General features: G+C 34.7%; 1 protein-coding gene across 7 annotated transcripts in view; it reads right to left on the reverse strand.

Annotated features, from left to right (window-relative positions):
* Positions 1-20146, reverse strand: part of LOC106078136 (uncharacterized) — a 41168-nt gene extending 21022 nt beyond the window's left edge. For 2 of the 7 annotated variants that reach the window (XR_008779279.1, XR_008779280.1), the window contains exons 1-2: positions 20060-20146; positions 5129-6709 (exon numbers count right to left, since the gene is read on the reverse strand). The gene's annotated coding sequence lies outside the window, so the exon portion shown is untranslated. Of the gene's footprint in view, positions 1-5128; positions 6710-8844; positions 8974-18020; positions 18072-19955 lie in introns of those variants that run through there. The other 5 variants (XM_056037571.1, XM_056037575.1, XM_056037572.1 and 2 more) reach the window with 5 other exon arrangements.
* Between the last annotated feature and the right edge of the window lie 761 nt (positions 20147-20907).

Raw genomic sequence — 20907 nt, forward strand, 5'->3', positions numbered from 1 at the left:
CTTTTATGTAGCACTACTTTCATGCTTATAGCATGCTCAGAGCGCTATGGTCCAATCTCATTGGTGGACCGGAGGGGAGGGGTATCTGGGAGGTTTTCAGTGCTGCCTTTAGGCGCTCATTAAACACATCTCTGCACAAGATATATTTGGACTATAGTTACAGATAATAGTTACTTATTATTAGATACTAGTATTATATAGATCAGATCTAGCATCTAAACCAAAGAAAACTTTACTATCCAGTTTAGATCTAAGTCTAGGGCTGAAGACTTTTTAAAGTTTATTTTAGGACTAGGCTCATCAAGACTAGTAACTTGTTGATAAATCTAATGGTCCTAGATCTGTGTTTCTTTTACAACTTTCAAATGCTCTTTAAGATTTGAAGCTAATTACACCTTAGCCCAAACCTTTTGGCTGTTGCGGCTGAAGCACTTCACTAGTCTCAATTGAATTTTTGGTGTAGACTAGGGTTTTGAATTTCTATATTTTTAGGATGCTTCGAAGTCCAACCAATTCTTTATATTACAAGAGTTCTACATCTATTATTAAAATGTTATTGCTATTTTTACTTTTGAAAATGTCTACAGGCTTACAAGAGTTTAGCAGCTTACAACCAGTTCCTAGATGGTTGGGTTCAAGATGTTATGGCTTTTAAACCACTAGCAAAAGGTAAGTAATAAATATTGTTATATTATAGTTAATATCTTGATATTCAAAGGTATTTACATGTGTATGAGACCAATGTCTTGATATGTACAGGTATTTTAAATAATTTTTTTTTCTTTTTAATAGGTCTTCACTCTCAGTGGTTAGCATGTACTGGAGCCCTGGATAGTAATAAGTCAAGATGGTATTATTCTATCAGCCCACTGTTCTTGTATAGTTGGACTTGGTGAGTCCTGCACTCAGGTGGCAGACATGGATCCTTGAGTCAAATAACCTACTCACTGAAGCCCAGGCTGGCTTTAGAAAAGGCAGATCAACAGAAGATCAAATTGCCTTCATCACACAAGAAATAGAAGACGGCTTTCGAGAAAAGAAACCAACAACAATTGTGTGGGTTGACTTAGAAAAAGCATTTGACAAAGTCTGAGAACAAGGTCTCTTGCTCAAGCTAATCCAGCATCACATATCCCAAAGAATGTACAACTGGATAAAGGAATACCTAAATAATAGAAAAGCCTTAGTTTGCATGCAAGGACAAAGAAGCCACACAGTGGGTATAAAAAATGGCGTCCCTCAAGGAGGAGTCCTATCCCCAACACTTTTCCTAATATTCATAAACGATCTAAATCAAAACCTACCAAGAAAAGTTAAAAGCAGCATGTATGCAGATGACCTTGCCATAATTAGCACAGAAGAATATGTAGGAACATCAAAATTTCGATTACAAGATGCTCTTGATAAACTCAATAATTGGTCCAAAGACTGGGGCATGTCCATCAACACAAAAAAGACCACATATACCATATTCTCACTGTCAACAAAACAACAAACAATAAAATTAACATTAGATTTGGAAGCTTTAGAAAAAAATGACAGCCCTACTTATCTTGGAGTCACCTATGACCCGAGACTAACCTGGAAAAACCAAATAGATAAAACACAGAGTAAAGGCATCCAGAGACTATCCCTCTTGAAAAAATTAGCTGGCACAGTTTGGGGAGCTAATCACAACATCCTGAAAAAGATCTATACCAGTTATGTAAGAACTGTATGGTGCCACAGCATGGGGCTCAGCAGCCCAAACCAACCTAAGAAAAATAGACAAGGTTCAAAATATTGGTCAAAGGATAATGACAGGAGCAATCAAAACAACACCCATAAGAGCTATGGAGGAAACCGCTGCCCTGATCTCTCTGGATGAAAGTAGAGAAATAAAAATCCTTTCCCAATTCACTAAATTGGAAACCTTGGAGAGGCACCCACTCAGAACAAAAATTCTCAAAACTGGCACAAAAAACCGTCTCAAAAGGACCAATTTCATACAGGAATCTCTAAACCTAAAAAAGAAACACCAACTTGAAAAAATTACTCTGGAATTTTCGATACACTATAATGAATCTCCACCCTGGGACGAAAGCCCTCTTCCTACTATAAGGGACCATAATGAAAACATAAAAAGAAAATCTGATTACAGACCAACAGAGCTCAAGGAAATAGTGAACTGTTTTCTACATACCAATTACCCTAGCAATCAGTGGATCAGAGTTTACACGGATGGCTCATCCCATAAAGCCACCACAAATGGAGGAGCTGGAATACTTATCGAATGGCCAGATGGAGGAAAACTAGAAAAATCCATTGCAACTGGAGAGCTCTCTGACAGTCACAGAGCAGAAAGGGAAGCACTAGCACTAGCTGCTACCATGTTAGCAAATCATCCAAGTTTCCCTCACAGTCAGATTGTCTTTCTAACAGACGCGAAAACAACCCTCCAAAGCTTGCAAAACTCTGATTCCCCTCATATTAAAAACCTCAGAACAGCACTTACAAAGCTCAACAACAACAGCAAAAAAACTGTTATTCAATGGATACCAGCTCACATACAACTAGCAGGAAATGAGAAGGCTGACACACTCGCCAAGAGTGGGAGAACAAACTCACAAGTAAACTCTGCACTCTATCCAGAAGAAATGAAGAAATTAATTGTAGATAAAATAAATGAGAAATGGACGAGCTCCCATCCAAATCACAAGAAAGATGACGCTTACTATAAGCTATCCCGACAAGACCAACGTCTAATCTTTCGACTCAGGACCGGACACAACAGAATGCGACAACACATGTTCCGGAAGCTCAAAATTGGAACCAATGAAATCTGCCCATGTGGAATATCACCAGAAAATGCAGACCACATACTCCAAAACTGCTCTCTCTACCAAGAGGCCCATATAAGACATTGGCCCCAAATCACCCCAATAGAAAGAAAACTATATGAAGAGCTCCCTGATTTGGAAACCACTGCGCAGTTCATCTCATGTACTGGTCTAGTCATATGAACACTCCAACATAACAATGAGTACGATGAAGAAGAAGAAGAAATGTGGCAGACACTTTATTTATGCTGGAAGCCAACACCAGGCTAAAAGAGAGTAAGACAGTTACAGGCTTGTTATCTTACTGGATAAATCCATCAGAGCTTAAAAAAGTTTTGCCAACTAAGGTTTCTGAGATTGACATCACCTCATTAAAAAACAAAAAGTTAAATTTGATTCTCTTGTGAACAACATCACTTCTAAAAATAAAAATTTAAAGGCTATTAAATCCAAAGAAACTATAAAGCTTAGTATAAATATTTTTAATTCATTTATTGAAAGTAATGAGTTCCAATCAGATATTTTACTGTGTTGTGCTAATAGGAAGAATAGGTTTGTGCCTGTGCTTTAACGCTACTAGGTCTCTCAATGAAAATTTCAAAACAGTCATTTATTACTGTCATCTTCCTGTCATAAGTACAAATAAATTTTTTGGGCCTGAGACTCTCCTTATTGGGCCAGAAAATCAAATTGGATATGTCGACATACATAACATCCAAAACAGTACATGAATATCTTAGATCAGGGGTGGGCAACCTTTTTGTATCGAGGGCCGCATTATTTTAAAAATTGGGAATGGCGGGCCGCATATTTATATACAACTTATAGAGACACTCTAAGCTAACTGTGTAGAATGTCTTTTAATTCATATTTACACTGTATTATATTCACGTTTCTTTTTTTTCCCACACTTCACGTTAAGGAATTACAACAAGAGTTAGCAATTATTTAAACCAATTTTACGATTTTTTTTTTCAAATTGCAGTTGTCATTTTACATTAAAATATCCTGACAAATATACAGTTGTACTTAATGTGCAGTATTTTACTTTTTACACTCGTGCATGATGTTCCGGAACTGTGGAACTAGCTTACTAGTTTCTATCCTTGTGACTGCTGTCAAATTACATTCAGTCAAAATCGACCAGTAGTAATGCTTGTTTAGTTTCCACAAAGGAAAAGGCTTGTTCACTGAATGAGACAATATATGTTCTGGAAGTTAAATGTCGGGACTAGAGAAACTTGCCCATCACCAGAGAATGCTGACCATGTCCTTCAATGGTGCATTCTAAATCAAGAGACCCGAACAAGACTTTGGCCCAAAAACCCTCCTAAAGAACAAAAACTAAAAAAACAAACAATTTTTATTTGTTACTACTAGGTCTAAATCTATTGACTAGATCTAGTGAAATCTAGTCTAGATTATTCTAGATCTACTTGATTATCTATCCTTTTATAATTCTAGGGCTCTACTCTAGTCACACTAGATCTTGTATATAGTTCTAGATCTAAAATAATTTAAGAGTCTACTAGTACTAGTCTAGATCTATATCTAATAAGTCCTCTATGTCTAAGAACACAACACAGATTATGATAATTATATTAGAGATCTAAATATTTATGTCTAAATCTATAGTCTATAATAGACTTATTAAGAACTAAATTTACATAATGATACATAGAAATCTAGAATCTAGAGATCTATCATCTTCTAAGTCTATTTCTAGATAGATCTAGAGTCTACTTCTAGATCTAGTTATCTAGTGCTAGCCCTACTTCTAGATCTAGAAACTAATTTAGACTATGTAATAAGAAAAGTAGATCTAATAGCCTTATTTAGGCCTTAGACTTACTGTGTCTAAGTCTAAGTCAAGTTAATTAATTAATTTAGGTCTAGATCTTTTTTTAAATCCTTTTGAAAGTTTCTTAGATTACTTAGAAACCAGTTCAAGAAGTTAGTGTTAGAATTAGAATAGTCAGATCTATTTGATCTAATACATCTATCAAATCATCTAAAATCTAAAAAACAATCTAGACTAGATTAGATCTATATAAATCTATTCATTCTAATCTAAATCTAGTCTAGATTCTAGATGTCTAGTGACCTAGACCTATCTAGTAGCCTAGTCTAGACTAAGACTAAGACTAGATTGTCTAGAGTCTAGAATCTCAATCTAGAATCTAGATTCTAGATTATGATGATAGATATCTAGATCTAATCTAGATCTAGTAGATGTAGAGTACTGTAGTAGAGCCATTGTCGTGAAAAGAAAGGGATTCGAATATAATATTTGGCTAATTAGCACTTACTAGATTCTAAGAATAGATCTAATTCTAATATCTAGACCTAGACTACTAGATCAGTAGATCTAGAGATCTATGTCTAGAACTAGATCTAGATGTAGATCTAGTCTTCAACCATTTCTTCGTAAATTTAGGACACACCGGGTCCGGAAGTAGATGAAATGTAAACAATAAACACAGACCTATATATATTTTATTTTGCACTCAGTATTTTCAATTCGCACTATTAATAAATAATGATAAAATGGCAATTTTTTTTTAGTGTCGGAATTCAGACTTGGCGGAACAAAAAATCGTGAATGCGGAACGGCGGAACATGTGAGCTTTTTTGATGATTTTGCGGGCCGTTTCCGCATAATGCGGGACTATAGGCATGTCTGCTGTAGGTGTCAGCAGGCCGCATAAAACATTCCGCTGGGCCACATCCGGCCCCCGGGCCGTAATTTGCCCACCCCTGTCTTAGATGCAGTTGTGGGATGAATTTTAAACATATCAGCTAATACATAGGCTGGTTTACCTAGAATATTTGAAATAATGTGTGTTAAAAAAAATAATTTGTGTACATTCATAATTATAGTAGTTAAATTAAATTATATATAAATATGTGTAAATGTGAGACAGTGTATTTTTTTTTGTACCTGTATTATATCCAAGCTATCCAATGAGAAATATTTATATAATTTAATATATAGATATATTTATTCAAATCATAATATGCATTCATTTATTTGTGGAAATAAAAGAAATGAATTGAAGTATTGTTTGTATATTAATTATTATTATCTTATCTATTAGTATGAAAATTGTAGATCTATTCATTCAAAAGAGGCCCTTAGTGAAACCTGCAGTACCAGGTTCGAATCTCGTTAAAGACTGGTATTTTGAATTTTGGGATACCTCTGAGTCCAACCAGGTTTAATTGGTATTTGACATTAGTTGGGGAAAAGTAAGGTGGTTGTTCATTGTGCTGGCCAAGACATCCTCGTTAACCGTGGTCCACAGAAACAGAGGTGACCTTTACATCATCTGCCTTATAGATCGTAAGGTCTTTAAAGTTAACTTGTTTATTAAAAAAAACAACATTTTATTTCAAGATCAATTCTTGTAACTATGTAACTGTTTGAATAACAATGGACGCCAAGAACTAGTTGTTTTTTTTATAAAGTAGGCCTATCTTAGTTAGTAATTCAAATCAAGATGTCTGCCTGGTCATGCATTTTGTGTGATGGACTGTTCAGACTTACCAATGGTTCCGGGTTTAAACCCTGCCCATTCCCATCCCTTGTGGAAATCAGTTCTAAAAAGTTAAATCTAAATCTAATCTTGATTGAAAGATTCTAGTCAAGATTATTTTCATAATTTGCCTGTTCTGTATTATGCATACAACAAAAGAAACAATGAAGTTCATTTTAAATAATAAATCAAAATATTTAGAAAAACAACTTGCCTTAAATTTTCTTCTTTGCTGCTTGTTTTTTTAATATGTAGTTTTCAAGTCCTTCCTGTTACTCAAAAGAGCTGGTTTTATTAATCTGTATGTGGCTCTGTTCCAAAAGCAATATAATGAAGCCTGCTATGCATCTTCATCTGAAAAATATAAAATGTGATGAATGTTTTTGTGCCAGTTTTTAGTTTAGAATTTATAACTCTGCAATAGTTTAACTTATTAAAAAAATGAAAACATCTGCGGACTCCTCAGCTATTGGGTGATAAAATTAAATTTGACTCTTTTTTCCATATCAGCTATTAAATTTATAATTGAAGTCAACTTGCAGTAGGGGTCGAACCTAATCAGCGAAAGCAATTGTCGCGGGAGTCATAATGAGCGAAGGCCGTTAAAAATAGCATGTTAAAATATAGGAAATTATGCTTCAGTTAGTTCTATCATCTAACTTCTTCCATGAAGCATTATAACTATTGTCCTCCTTGTCGCATAAAGCCTAAATTTGTTTTCACTTTCTCATGCTCCACATCTCCTTTCTCTGCTTGGAACTGATGTCTATATAGCCTACGAAACTTGCGATCAATTTTTTTTCTTAAAAGAAATAAAGAAACTACAAAATTCTATCACGCCACCTTCCTACAGGCTACTCCACGTCGTACTACTCTCCATTTCATAAACTCTCGTTACTGCAACTATTTTTTTTAAGAACTTATGTTCAGTGCACTTAATCAACATCAACTCAATCCCCCCCACACACACACGCTGATTGACCCAAAGGCAGATCCCGAATGCGATGGATTGATGATGTATGGAGACAGATCTACAACAGCTTGGGTTTCGGGCATGGAGACTAAAGGCTCAGGAGTGAACTTGTAATTTTATAAATGTATATTATATGGTAACTCTTATATTTATTACTAAATATATAGTTCGCGTTTTTTCCGATCCTGAAATCGAATATTTTCTCCTGGAAAACTCTTGGAGATCTGAAAACCTAATCTCAGAATGGTGGGGTAACCCTGCACTTCTTTTAAACATTTATACAAATATTAATCTCATTAATTAGTAACAAGAGGTTAACCAGACAGTTAAAAAAAAAGGAGGAGGGCAAAACAGAGGTCCCCCCCCCCCCCCCGTATCCTGTATAAGCGCTGTTAAGATCAACTGAAGCGTCATTTCACCCTCACTGGCATAGAGGAAAGTAGCTGCCAGCATATGACCTCTGAGAGACTGTTGGAGAGCTGCGAGTCAAACATTTTAGACGTAAAGAAAATGCAGGAAAATATGCTGTTCGCAACTGGGCGTAGTCATGTGAAACACGTAGTGATGCACTCATCCTTAATCTTCGAAATCGAAGACGTTGGGTTAAGGTTAAAAATAGGCCTATTATCTTAATATTTCAGTTTACAAACAATAACAATAGATAAGACAAAAAGAAAAACAGATTAAATCAGTAACTAAATTATTATTAATGGCTTTTTAAGCTTATAATAGGGGTTTCGCTGAATAGGTTTTCAGTTAAAAAGGTCATTTTGAGCAAACACCCCATAATATTTTTTTTTCAACGGAATGAATAGCCTTAGCTATTCTAGCTAACTATTTCCTCGTCAATTTAGAAGCATAATATGCAAATCGCCTTAAGTTCGGACCTATTCTCGTTTATCTGGAAACGTTTTGAGAATGAAATTTCCATACATGTCAACTTTGACCTTTAGCTACGCTTTATTTTATGAGGGAAAACAAAAGTGAATATGTGGGAAATGTAGAAAAATGTCTTTGTAACACCATTTTATTAGTTCTGCAGTTACTTTTGAAATAAATAAGAATGGATAAAAAAATACTGGGAGGTGTTCGCTTTGTATGTCATTTCGCTGATGGGCCTTTCCTATAGATCTAGATCAGATCTTGTACTACAACTTGTAGTAGTTATACTTTATAGATCTAGTAGTGAAATCAGATCCACTGAAACTTAAGCAAACTGTTGATAATCTAGATAAATCTATAGATCTAGTCTAGAATTAGATCACATGTGTATTGCAAGCTTTGATATGCTTTACTTTTCTAATTATTTCTAAGTTTTGATTGAGAGACATCAGTTATGGCAAGGACTAAAAAAAGGATAATTTGTTTAGTTGATCATCGAATTGCCACATTAATTTAATAGCCCGGAATAAGGCCTCTCTCAGCCTAGCCTGCCGGCTAAGTCTTGGTCTTATAAGTTCTAGATCTAGAATTACAAATCTACAAGGTCTATTTATTTTTAAGTTTTTTTGCCTACATATAGATCTAGATTTAGAAGTTGAATAATAAGTCCACACGTAGTGTACAGAAAACTTTATCAGCAGTCGTCATTGGAACGTAAACCAATATTAATATGGTTGTTTATATTGGTAAGGGCGAAACCAAATACCGGAAAAATCCAAATGTCGGAAATAATAGGATACTAGATCTATAAATAAATATTAGGAGATTATAAGACTTGTCTTCGAAAATCAAGATATCTCTTAAACTGTCGCTTCTATTTAAGTGAAATTTCGTACACAGGTTTCTTTTACCTCCTAGATGCTTACTAAGAACGGGTTTCGATAGAATAAAAACCAAATACCGGAAAAATCCAAATGTCGGAAATAATAGGATACTAGATCTATAAATAAATATTAGGAGATTATAAGACTTGTCTTCGAAAATCAAGATATCTCTTAAACTGTCGCTTCTATTTAAGTGAAATTTCGTACACAGGTTTCTTTTACCTCCTAGATGCTTACTAAGAACGGGTTTCGATAGAATAAAAACGTTGGGACCACAATTTGCGAAAAACCACAGGCTTGCTATCAAAGCTTTGTATTTTATTATTGGTATTTCCCAGATCAACTTAATAGGGAAATTATAAGGCTTGTCTCCGAAAATCAAGATATCTCTTAAACTGTCGCTTCTATTCAAGTGAAATCTAGTACACAGGTTCCTTTTTACCTCCTAGATGCTTATTAAGAACGGGTTTCGATAGAATCAAAACGTTGGGACCACAATTTGCGGAAAAACCACAGGATTGCTATCAAAGCTTTGTATTTTATTATTGGTATTTCCCAAATCAACTTAATAAGGAAATTATAAGGCTTGTCATTTAAAATCAAGATATCTCTTAAACTGTCACTTCTATTCAAGTGAAATCTAGTACACATGTTCCTTTTACCTCCTAGATGCTTACTAAGAACGGGTTTCGATAGAATCAAAACGTTGGGACCACAATTTGCGAAAAACCACAGGCTTGCTATCAAAGCTTTGTATTTTATTATTGGTATTTCCAAAACAACTTAATAAGGAAATTATAAGACTTGTCTCCGAAAATCAAGATATCTCTTAAACTGTCGCTTCTATTCAAGTGAAATCTAGTACACAGGTTCCTTTTACCTCCTAGATGCTTACTAAGAACGGGTTTCGATAGAATCAAAACGTTGGGACCACAATTTGCGAAAAACCACAGGCTTGCTATCAAAGCTTTGTATTTTATTATTGGTATTTCCCAAATCAACTATAAATAAATATTAGGAGATTATAAGACTTGTCTTCGAAAATCAAGATATCTCTTAAACTGTCGCTTCTATTTACGTGAAATTTCGTACACAGGTTTCTTTTACCTCCTAGATGCTTACTAAGAACGGGTTTCGATAGAATAAAAACGTTGGGACCACAATTTGCGAAAAACCACAGGCTTGCTATCAAAGCTTTGTATTTTATTATTGGTATTTCAAAAACAACTTAAAAAGGAAATTATAAGGCTTGTCTCCGAAAATCAAGATATCTCTTAAACTGTCGCTTCTATTCAAGTGAGATTTAGTACACAGGTTCCTTTTACCTCCTAGATGCTTATTAAGAACGGGTTTCGATAGAATCAAAACGTTGGGACCACAATTTGCGAAAAACCACAGGCTTGCTATCAAAGCTTTGTATTTTATTATTGGTATTTCCCAAATCAACTTAATAAGGAAATTATAAGGCTTGTCTCTGAAAATCAAGATATCTCTTAAACTGTCGCTTCTATTCAAGTGAGATTTAGTACACAGGTTCCTTTTACCTCCTAAATGCTTACTAAGAACGGGTTTCGATAGAATCAAAACGTTGGGACCACAATTTGCGAAAAACCACAGGCTTGCTATCAAAGCTTTGTATTTTATTATTGGTATTTCCCAAATCAACTATAAATAAATATTAGGAGATTATAAGACTTGTCTTCGAAAATCAAGATATCTCTTAAACTGTCGCTTCTATTTACGTGAAATTTCGTACACAGGTTTCTTTTACCTCCTAGATGCTTACTAAGAACGGGTTTCGATAGAATAAAAACGTTGGGACCACAATTTGCGAAAAACCACAGGCTTGCTATCAAAGCTTTGTATTTTATTATTGGTATTTCAAAAAAAACTTAATAAGGAAATTATAAGGCTTGTCTCCGAAAATCAAGATATCTCTTAAACTGTCGCTTCTATTCAAGTGAAATCTAGTACACAGGTTCCTTTTACCTCCTAGATGCTTACTAAGAACGGGTTTCGATAGAATAAAAACGTTGGGACCACAATTTGCGAAAAACCACAGGCTTGCTATCAAAGCTTTGTATTTTATTATTGGTATTTCCCAAATCAACTTAATAAGGAAATTATAAGACTTGTCTCTGAAAATCAAGATATCTCTTAAACTGTCGCTTCTATTCAAGTGAAATCTAGTACACAGGTTCCTTTTACCTCCTAGATGCTTACTAAGAACGGGTTTCGATAGAATCAAAACGTTGGGACCACAATTTGCGAAAAAACCATAGGCTTGCTATCAAAGCTTTGTATTTTATTATTGGTATTTCCCAAATCAACTATAAATAAATATTAGGAGATTATAAGACTTGTCTTCAAAAATCAAGAAATCTCTTACATTGTCGCACCTATTAAAAAGAAATTTCTTGCACAGGTTCTTTTTACCTCCTAGAATCTAGATGCTTAGTAAGAACAGTTGTTGACAGATTCGAAATCTTGGAACAACCTATAGTGATAATCTGCAGGCTTGCTTTAAAGCTTTTGTATTTTATTTTTGGTATTTCCCGAATGATCTTAATTAAGGACTTAATAAGGCTTGTCTTCGAATCAAGAAATTTCTTAAATTAATTGTTGTTTGTAATCCATTTTTTTTTTTTTTGTGATTGCTTTTTCGGAATCGACTTTTTTGTAATGACTGTTTTGAATCGGACCTATGTTGGTTTTTTTTTTTTTTTTTGTGGTTACTTAGAATCAACTTCTACTCTTTTGGTGGTGGCTGATTGAATAGACTTGTGCATTTTTCATAGCCGCTGCTTGGACTCTATATGAACATTATTCGTAGTTTCTGTTTTGAATCGACCTGTTTGTTATTTGTAGTGGCTATTTGAAATCGGCTTGTGCTTTTTTGGGGGGGGATGGATCTATAAAATCGGACTTCTGAGTATTTAAGGGGGATGCACAGTGAGAAAACATCGATCTAGGTCAAAAATATCGATATTTTAAAATTAATTGATTTTAATAGTTTAAAATGTCTAGAAAACGAATTCCCTATCAGAATACTAAAAAAAAACTGCGCTTTATACATCAATTTTGTATTTTAAAAGTAGATGTATAAGCAAAATTTTGATGTTTTGGTTAAAAATCAACATTTTGTAAGCTAAAGTTGATAAGCTAATGTACGCTCTTATCCCTAACAGATGGTATCGATACAAAGGTCTACTTTTCTAGTTCCGATTATGAGCATGGTTTCTCATTCTATAAAAATAAACTTTCAAAATACGTCACTACCTCTTTTTTTTTCCCTATATCCTCATATACACACTCACTAAGCCATATTTACGCATGCGCACTATCAAAGCTACATTGGTAACTGTATGACAACAAAATTTGCACGCATGCGCACATGACGTGAACCGGTCCTTCTTCTGTAAACATTTGAAAGCTTTCTTCACATCAACACTCGATTCATTATTCAAACTCAGAAATGCCAACAAAAGGTTATATGTTTGGAAAGAAAAAAAGCATAATTACAAAGGTAGATTTTTTTATTTACTAGACCAGCGTGTGCTTACACATAAAATAATGAGATAATGAAACCTTTGCTTCATCAATCTTTGAATTCGACAAACGCAACGTGTTTATCATATCAATGAATCACATCTAATCTAGATCTAGATCTATATATAGATCTAGACATTAAATAAATATCATGAAAGTGATTGCAAACATACTACATAGAGATCTATCCTTTTTTAGATCTAGTATAGATTAGAGACATAGATCACATTAGAACTAGAATGACTAGATATTCTAGATTGACTAGATCTAGATTCTAAATCTAGATTATCATCATTATCATGTAGTTGTAGGACTTCAACTTGGTCTTTTTTTTTTTTAAGAAATTAAGATCTAATACATATAATTCAAGGTTCGTACGCGGTCTGGAAAAAGTCTGGAATTTCAAAATTCAGATTTCAGTCTTAAAAAAGTCTGGAAAATTGCTACTTTTTGAGGCAATTTTGTTAAATGTCTGGAAAAAAGTCTGGAATTTGAAAAAAAATAAAATCTGATGTCATTCAGCCCTCAGGCTCAGGCGCCGTATCCGGTAAAACGCTAGGCTGCTAGATCTAGTTGGGCATAGAGGCTTCCATTAATAGGCCTACTAGATCTATCTATTGTGAAAGCACGCGCAATCCACGGCATGTTGGTGAAATGCCAGCCAATTTCTAGAAGGTGTACTGTAGACTTAAATCAGATTTAGTAATAGATCTAGTCCTAGACTAGTAACTAGTTTATTATGACTGCTCACTGCTGTTATCTTATCTTATATAATACAGACGTTACTTCAAAAAAGATGATGATTAGAAGATGTTATTCTATATTATCTAGATGGTCGATCAAATTTCAGTTAGGCTACCAAAGGTCGGGAAGTTTTTGGCCTAGATTTATTTATGCATGGGCGAAACTCCCCCCCCCCCCTTTTTATAAATAAAGAAAACAAATATATCCCCCCCCCCATTAAATAAAGAAAACAAATTATATTATAATATATCTAGTCAACATAGAATATGCCTATAAGATCGGTAAAACTTCCCATCGAAGGCCCCTAGTTTTTTAGGTTAATTATTTGGCAGCTGTCTATGCGCACTTGAGTCTAAACTAAAAGACTAGGCCTTTAGAATGACTTCCATTACTAGGTCTAGAATTAGATTTAGTCTTCATCTATGCGCGAATTAGATTACTAGATCTAGGTCTACTACTAGATTTAGTACCTAATTTAGTCTCGATCTATGCGCGATTCCCCCCCCCCCTTCCCCAGTTAAATAAAGAAAACAAGTTATATTATATCTAGTCAACATAGAATATAGATCTAGATCTTAGTCTAAACTAAAAGATAAAAGACTAGAGCACAAGAATGACTTAGATTACTAGGTCTGCAACTAGATTTAGTCTCGATCTATGCACGATTACCCCCCCCCCCTTTTTTTTTTTCCCCAAATCTATTCAATGTAGAATATAGATCTTGAGTCTAAACTCAAAAACTAAAAAGACTTAGAATACTAGATCTACTACTAGATTTAGTCTTGATCTAAGTCTAGATTTAGATCTAGCATACTTAGCATATAGATCTATAATTATAATCTAGTATGGTTATGATATAGATTTAGATCTAGATATCAATATTATAAATTTTTACCCCGTTAAAAAAAACAAGTCAGTATTCACATAGGCCTATTGTGAATTTAGACATAAGTAAGCCACTACTACAAATTAAATTTCAAGTTCAATACAGTTAATCTATCTCTAGATCTTTATTTAAAATTATCTCCTCCAATAGAATTATAGGCCTACTAGAGGTAGGCCCTCTAACCTAGGCTAGTCTAAATAAGTCTTTACTTTTTAACTAGTGTCTAATGTTTAAGCCTCTAAATATCTATATAAAAATTATAAAACTATTGGACTAGTTATGAGATTAAGAATAAGATTTTACAACTAAGTTAGGCCTATTAAACTATATAGGGCCTATTAAATTTCCCAAGTCTAAGTGCTACAAGATTAGTGACTTTTTTTCCCCCTTGTATCGTATGTTCCTTAATAATTGAAAATTATTATTACACCCTAGTCCAAACCTCCCACAGTACGACAGGGGTTAGTTATTGGCAGGGTTTGAACCCAAGATCACGAATACAGCAGTCCAGAGCACATATGGCATGCTCAGGTAGCCATCCTTTTTACTGTTAGTAAGTCTGGAAAACATAAGATAAATGTCTGGAAAATGTCTGGAATTCATTTTCACAAAAGTTGTATGAACCATGTTATATAGATCTACATGTAACATGTCTCTTTACATTTTTTACTTTTGATGATTAATACAATATATGATTCCTAAAATGCATTATAAAATTTAAAATAATGTTCATGTTGTAAATAAATAGATGTGACGTGTACTTTCATACTATTGAATTTTTTTTTAAAGAACCTCTAATTTTTTTTATTTGTTTGCAGCTCTGTTTTGGATACAGCTGGATCTGAAGCAGCAACAATGCAGCCTGCAAGTGCAGCTGAACGAAAAATAATTCTAACTGCAATTACTAACGCTGATAACACCAATAAGAGGCTGCCTGAAGATTTCATATACGTCATGATGAATTCAATGGAATTGACCACAATGGTCTCCTTGTTGTGCTGTCCACATTGCTTCGACAAAAAATTAACCATGTGCATCACACAATCAAAAGGCATGGCTCATTTGATTAAAATCAAATGCCTAAATTGTGAAACATATTTGTGGCCTGACTGGACCTAAAAAAAAAGTAATAATGTTCATCTGGATATTAATGTCCGCGCTGTCGATGCATTAAAAGAATCTGGAATCTCGCATTCTAAATTTGATAGGTTTTGTGGACTTATGAGTATGCCCTGCATGCACAGAAATACTTAAAACAATCTAGCTAACATAGTCAACACTGCTATAATTGAAGCTGGTTAAGAATGTATGATTAGGGCATCTGCTGTTGTGCATGGAAGAAACATTTCACAACCTCTGACTACAGATGATAGAATAAGTTCAACAGGGTGTCCTGTTATTACAGTTTCTTTCGATGGGACTTGGCATAAAAGGGGCCACTCATCTCATTCAGGAATTGGCACAGTTATTGATTTTGATACTGGACTCGTCATCGACACCGAAGTCCTATCAAATTATTGCTGTGTTTGTGATTCAAACTCTGCAGAACTAAATTTTGATGCCTCTAAGCATATGTGTCAAAAAAACTTCAGTGGCTCAGCAAATGCAATGGAGGCCGCAGCAACATCCAAAATTTGTTCTCACTCTGTGGCATCAGAAAACTTGTTTATGGCATGATGCTGTGTGATGGCGATAGTAAATCACATTCATCTGCCATTACCAACTCAGGATATGATGTAGAAATCTTAAAAGAGGACTGCATTAACCACATCTCAAAAAGAATGTTTAATGCTTTGAACAATTTAAAAATGTCTAACAAAAAAGAACTAAATTATAGGCTTACAAAGCCAAAAATTGAAAAAATTACAAATAACTATTCCAAAGTTCTGCGCCAAAATGCTCCTGACATTCAAAAAAATGAAGCTGGCTGTTATGGGCTCATTTTTTCATATGATGAGCTCAGACCTAGATCATAACCACAGGTTGTGTCCTGATGGCACTACATCTTGGTGTCACACTTTAAGAGATCAGAGGCACTAAAACAGCCATACAAAAAAACATAATCAGACCATCACATCAGAAATAGGAAAACTGTTATTTCCTATAACAGACACAGATCTGTTAAAAACATGTTCAAGAATGGGAACACAAAACGCCAATGAATCTTTTCATTCCCTCATTTGGCAAAGATGCCACAAAACAGAATTCGCAACATTAAAAACTAAGGACGGCGACATACCTTGCTGTTATAGCCTTCAATAATGGACCAGTTTTTGACATATTAGGCGTTCCCTGGACACTAAAGAACATTTCTTTTAGTGAGAAAGAGCAAAATGTCAAACTACAGCTTGTTGTTAGAAAAAGAAGATCAATCACATTAGTGTCCAGGAGAAAAAAAATGAAAAATTGAGCATGAGCAGAGGTTCTAGAAGGTCCAACCTATCAATCAGGCCATTTTAATGAATAGTTTTTTTATTATCTATTATGTTATATTATGTAAATATTCCCTTTTTTTTTTTCATTTTTATGGTTGCAATAAATATTTTATATCATTTTAAAAACTTTAAATGCGTTTTTCTCAAAATGTATTTTTAGGTGCATGTTGTCCACAAGAATCTCAAAATCTTTAGTTCTGTATAATTTAGACTAATAATTTTTCACATGTAGTTTATTGATAGTATATCATAGGTAATAGGCTGCAAAAATGTTCAATATGTTTAATTTTCATAAAAAAAAAAGAAAAATAATGATGTGACCGCAGGTGAAAAATGTGGTCGAAAAAAAAAAAATTCATTTTGAGGTTATGATGCGACAAAATGTATTTAACCCATATACATTTTTTTTTAGTATACACTTCTTTCACTACATCTTTAATTAGGTGATTTAATGGCTGAAGGTTACAACACATGACTTCTGAACCTGGTAAAGACAAGGGCTTTGAGATTCAGAATATTTATGATACCTCTAAGTCCACCAAACTCTAATGGGTACTAAAAATTAGAGTGTGGTATCAGCCAGGATAACCAACTACTTAGTAGGCTAAAGTTTATATTATTGATTAACATGCATGGCTAGATTCAGTGGCGTCACTAGGGTCGGTGTCACCCAGTGCGGTAGGCTCAGGGGGTTAGCTAAATTATTTATTTGTTACACCCGAATTTAGGCAGTGTTATCACGGATTGGAAAGCAGGAGCCATCTTTATAAAAGCACGGCCAATTTGAACAAACAAATCAATTAGCTTGGAGATGAAATCCACCTACTCAAAACAATCATTGTCCCAATGCCACCTTGAAAAAAGACTGAGCAGTGACGTCTGAGAAGGATCATTTGAATAACATACCGAGATAATGCTACCAATAGAGAAATATTTTCCAGCACAGGCATTCGCCGTCTACGGAAAGAGGCGACTGAACGTCGATTGACATTTGTGAGGTATATCATTAGTGTCAATGTGTAATGCTGAGTTCTTGCTTCCTGAAGTACTCTAGACACGTGACAAGACGAATATTATAAACTAACTGAAGCTCGTTTCAGCAGACAAACATGAAGTTTATTTTACTACAATAATAATGCACTGCACTCCTTGTTAGTGCTACAAGTCAAGAAATAATAAACAATCCTATCCGCATAGCAGAGGTATCAAATGTATCAATCACGTCCGCATCTCAGCGGGTAACAATAAGAACAATTACTACTAGTGACACTGGAGCTTCAACTATAGATATCCATTGAAATACGAATAATACCTTAATATTCAATAAGCACATAATGAAATCAACTCTCAAATATTATTAATCATTAGTCCATCGACTTTCATCCTATATACATATATATACACCAGTCCAGGAAGCAACGTCCAACCTTCCTGGACCGGGAGCAAAACCTTACTGACTTGACTTGACTTGACTGAACTCAAAGTCAACTTTATTCATTCTACTTCCACATCAGGAATTCCACGTGCCTTTTAAACTCTTAACATGACGTGAACTTTAGATCATGCAATGTCAACTAAGACTGTGACAATTAGACAAGACGAAACATGTTTACTTAAGTCATCCTTAACACGAAAGCCGAAAAGAGGAGCGCAAAAACATGCCGTCAACGTTTAATCATGGTGTCACACCGATTCAAGAGGAAAGTGTAACGGACTTAGGTTAGTTCTTTGAGGGGCTATTTAAATGCCCCAATTGTATATTGTCAAGAGAGGGGTGTGTAAAAAGTGAAATTGTGTGTGTGTGTTTGTTTATTTTATTAGTTGAGTTGTAGATTGTTTTTAGCACGGGGTTTTTCAAAGGGGGGGGGGGACAATAAGGTTTCCTGTGGTCCGTCTAGTCAGAAAGCTGACCTTGTCTGAGTAGGGTGTTGGTGATTGTTTTTCGGTTATTATGCCTAGAGTAAGGAGATGTTATATTATTATTCTTGCTATGTGTGCGTACTGAATATTTGGGGTAATGCTATGATGTGTCATGATACCCTTATGTAATATATTATATATTATATTGTTTGCAATAAATAAATACTAATTTTCTACTCCGTTGAGTGTACTTTATAATACTTGTACGCTTGTAGAGAACAACAGTTTGGGCATAAATTAGCTCTCAAAGAACTAACCTAAGTCCGTTACAGAAAGTAGCTGTGGAGAAAGCTTGCAGCCCTATGTGTCGAATAGCGCGCGAGCGCTTATGTCAATGTGTTTCTCAACATTTTGCATTAATAAAATGTTACTTTCGCCACTCAACTGATCAGATAATTTGTTAAGGGGGAGCGCCTTAATCTCACTCAGAGTTGTCTGGGGGGGATCCCCGGGTGCCAAACGTTTTTCTACATTTCTGAGCTTCATAATCTCTTTCCCGTGGCGTGTACAACGTAATATTTTTCTCATAATAGGAAAATTACTAGTCAAATCAAACTGAATTCAGAAAGTTTAGTACATGCTGATTCTAAAATGTGAGAAACATTCGAGGTAGAAATTTGTATTTTTAAAAGTTGTTTTTTTGGGAAAGTGCATTTTCTCGACTTGGGTGTCACCCCCTGATGGGTGCCACCCGGTGCGGCTTTGCACCCCACGCCTCTCCCCATAGTGACGCCACTGACTAGATTTAAACATGAAATGCGTAGGACGTATTTATCTTCTCTTTTGAAGTTATGTCTGTAATCTATATATATTTAAGCTTTAAATGCATGTGAAAATATTAGAGTTAGTAAGGAAGATAATGTGAAGTAGATTGTAAACTAAAAGAAAATGTTTTTGTAAAATAAAATATTGTATTGTCTTCATCACCTCATATCTGAACACAATATCATAATAAAGAATAAACAAGATGTGCTTTAATAGGTTTGTTAATTGACCTCAAAACAAATTTAAATAATAAACAGGTGTAGATTCGACTGATGAGATATCGGTGGACTAATTTAATTGGCTGTCAAGTAAAAAGTTGATTAATTACAGTTATGATTGGCTTATTCTACGACTTTAAATTATTAGGCTACCAACGCAGTTTGCACAGCACTCAGAGAAAATTATTATAGTTCGCCAACAGCTATAGAGCACAACGACCGACCGCTTAAAAATCCCGAAATTAAAAAATCCCAGTCTTCACCAAGACTCGAACCCAGGACCCCAGGTTTTGAAGTCAAGCACTTAACTACTCAACCATAGCGCCACCGGATATGTTACTTACGTGTAATTATTTCATTGATTGCTTACTAGTCCATCTGACAGACACATCATACACACCCAGTCTTACATAAAGTAACTAATCTTTTACAGACCAGTGTAACAAACCGTGTTAGTTATTATAATGGTAGGGCTAAATTCATAGTTGCACGAGATTGTAAGATCCTGGTCAACAGGTCCAGGTGAATGTGTGTAAGGACAGATGAGAGAGCGAGTTGGTGACTGGGGCAAAAATGAGAGAGAGTGCATATACTTTCAGAGGTTAGTTAAGACTATAGTTTGGGTTTGAGTAAGTCGAGAGCTTATTAGTAGGAAAGTCTTATCGTAGATAGTCCTTGTTGGTGAGCGTTGTATTTTCTCTTGCGTTTATCTGCGTACGGGACGTACTACTTAATACGTAAATACGTAGAATAGTTAATAAGTGTTCCATTAACTATAAAGTTCTGAGATGTGTCTCTTTAAAGAGTAGCCTATGTTCATAGGGCCGGATTTAGGACAGGACATGGTGGAGCTACTGCCCCAGTGAATCCACAAGAAAGGGGCCTCCACAAGATTTTAAGTCTCAAAATTTTGACGTTTCAGCCACTATTATGTTTGTTGGTTTTTGTTTAGAACATTGTGTCCGATAAAACTTTAAATTTCACGATTGACAAGAAAGAAGTGTATGCTTGTATCATGCTTACAACTTAGAAATGCAGTTTCGAATCTCTACGGCAGTGCGTCAAACCAGGTCCTTACCCTCCACAAACTCAAAGATAAATTAAGTGTACCTTCTTTGTTTAACTAAAAAAATACAATAAAAATTTTGTTTAAGAGTCTATAAAGTATAAAGTAGAATAAATTTACAAGTAGGCCTACTTTGTTTCTTTCTTCCAAAACATGGCATATAGTTTTATTATTAATAAGTGGATTTTTTAATTTATGATTTTGAAAAAGTGTACTGGGCTCTACAAAAT

This window comes from Biomphalaria glabrata, chromosome 8 (assembly GCF_947242115.1).
Source record: "Biomphalaria glabrata chromosome 8, xgBioGlab47.1, whole genome shotgun sequence".
Lineage (NCBI taxonomy): Eukaryota > Metazoa > Mollusca > Gastropoda > Planorbidae > Biomphalaria > Biomphalaria glabrata.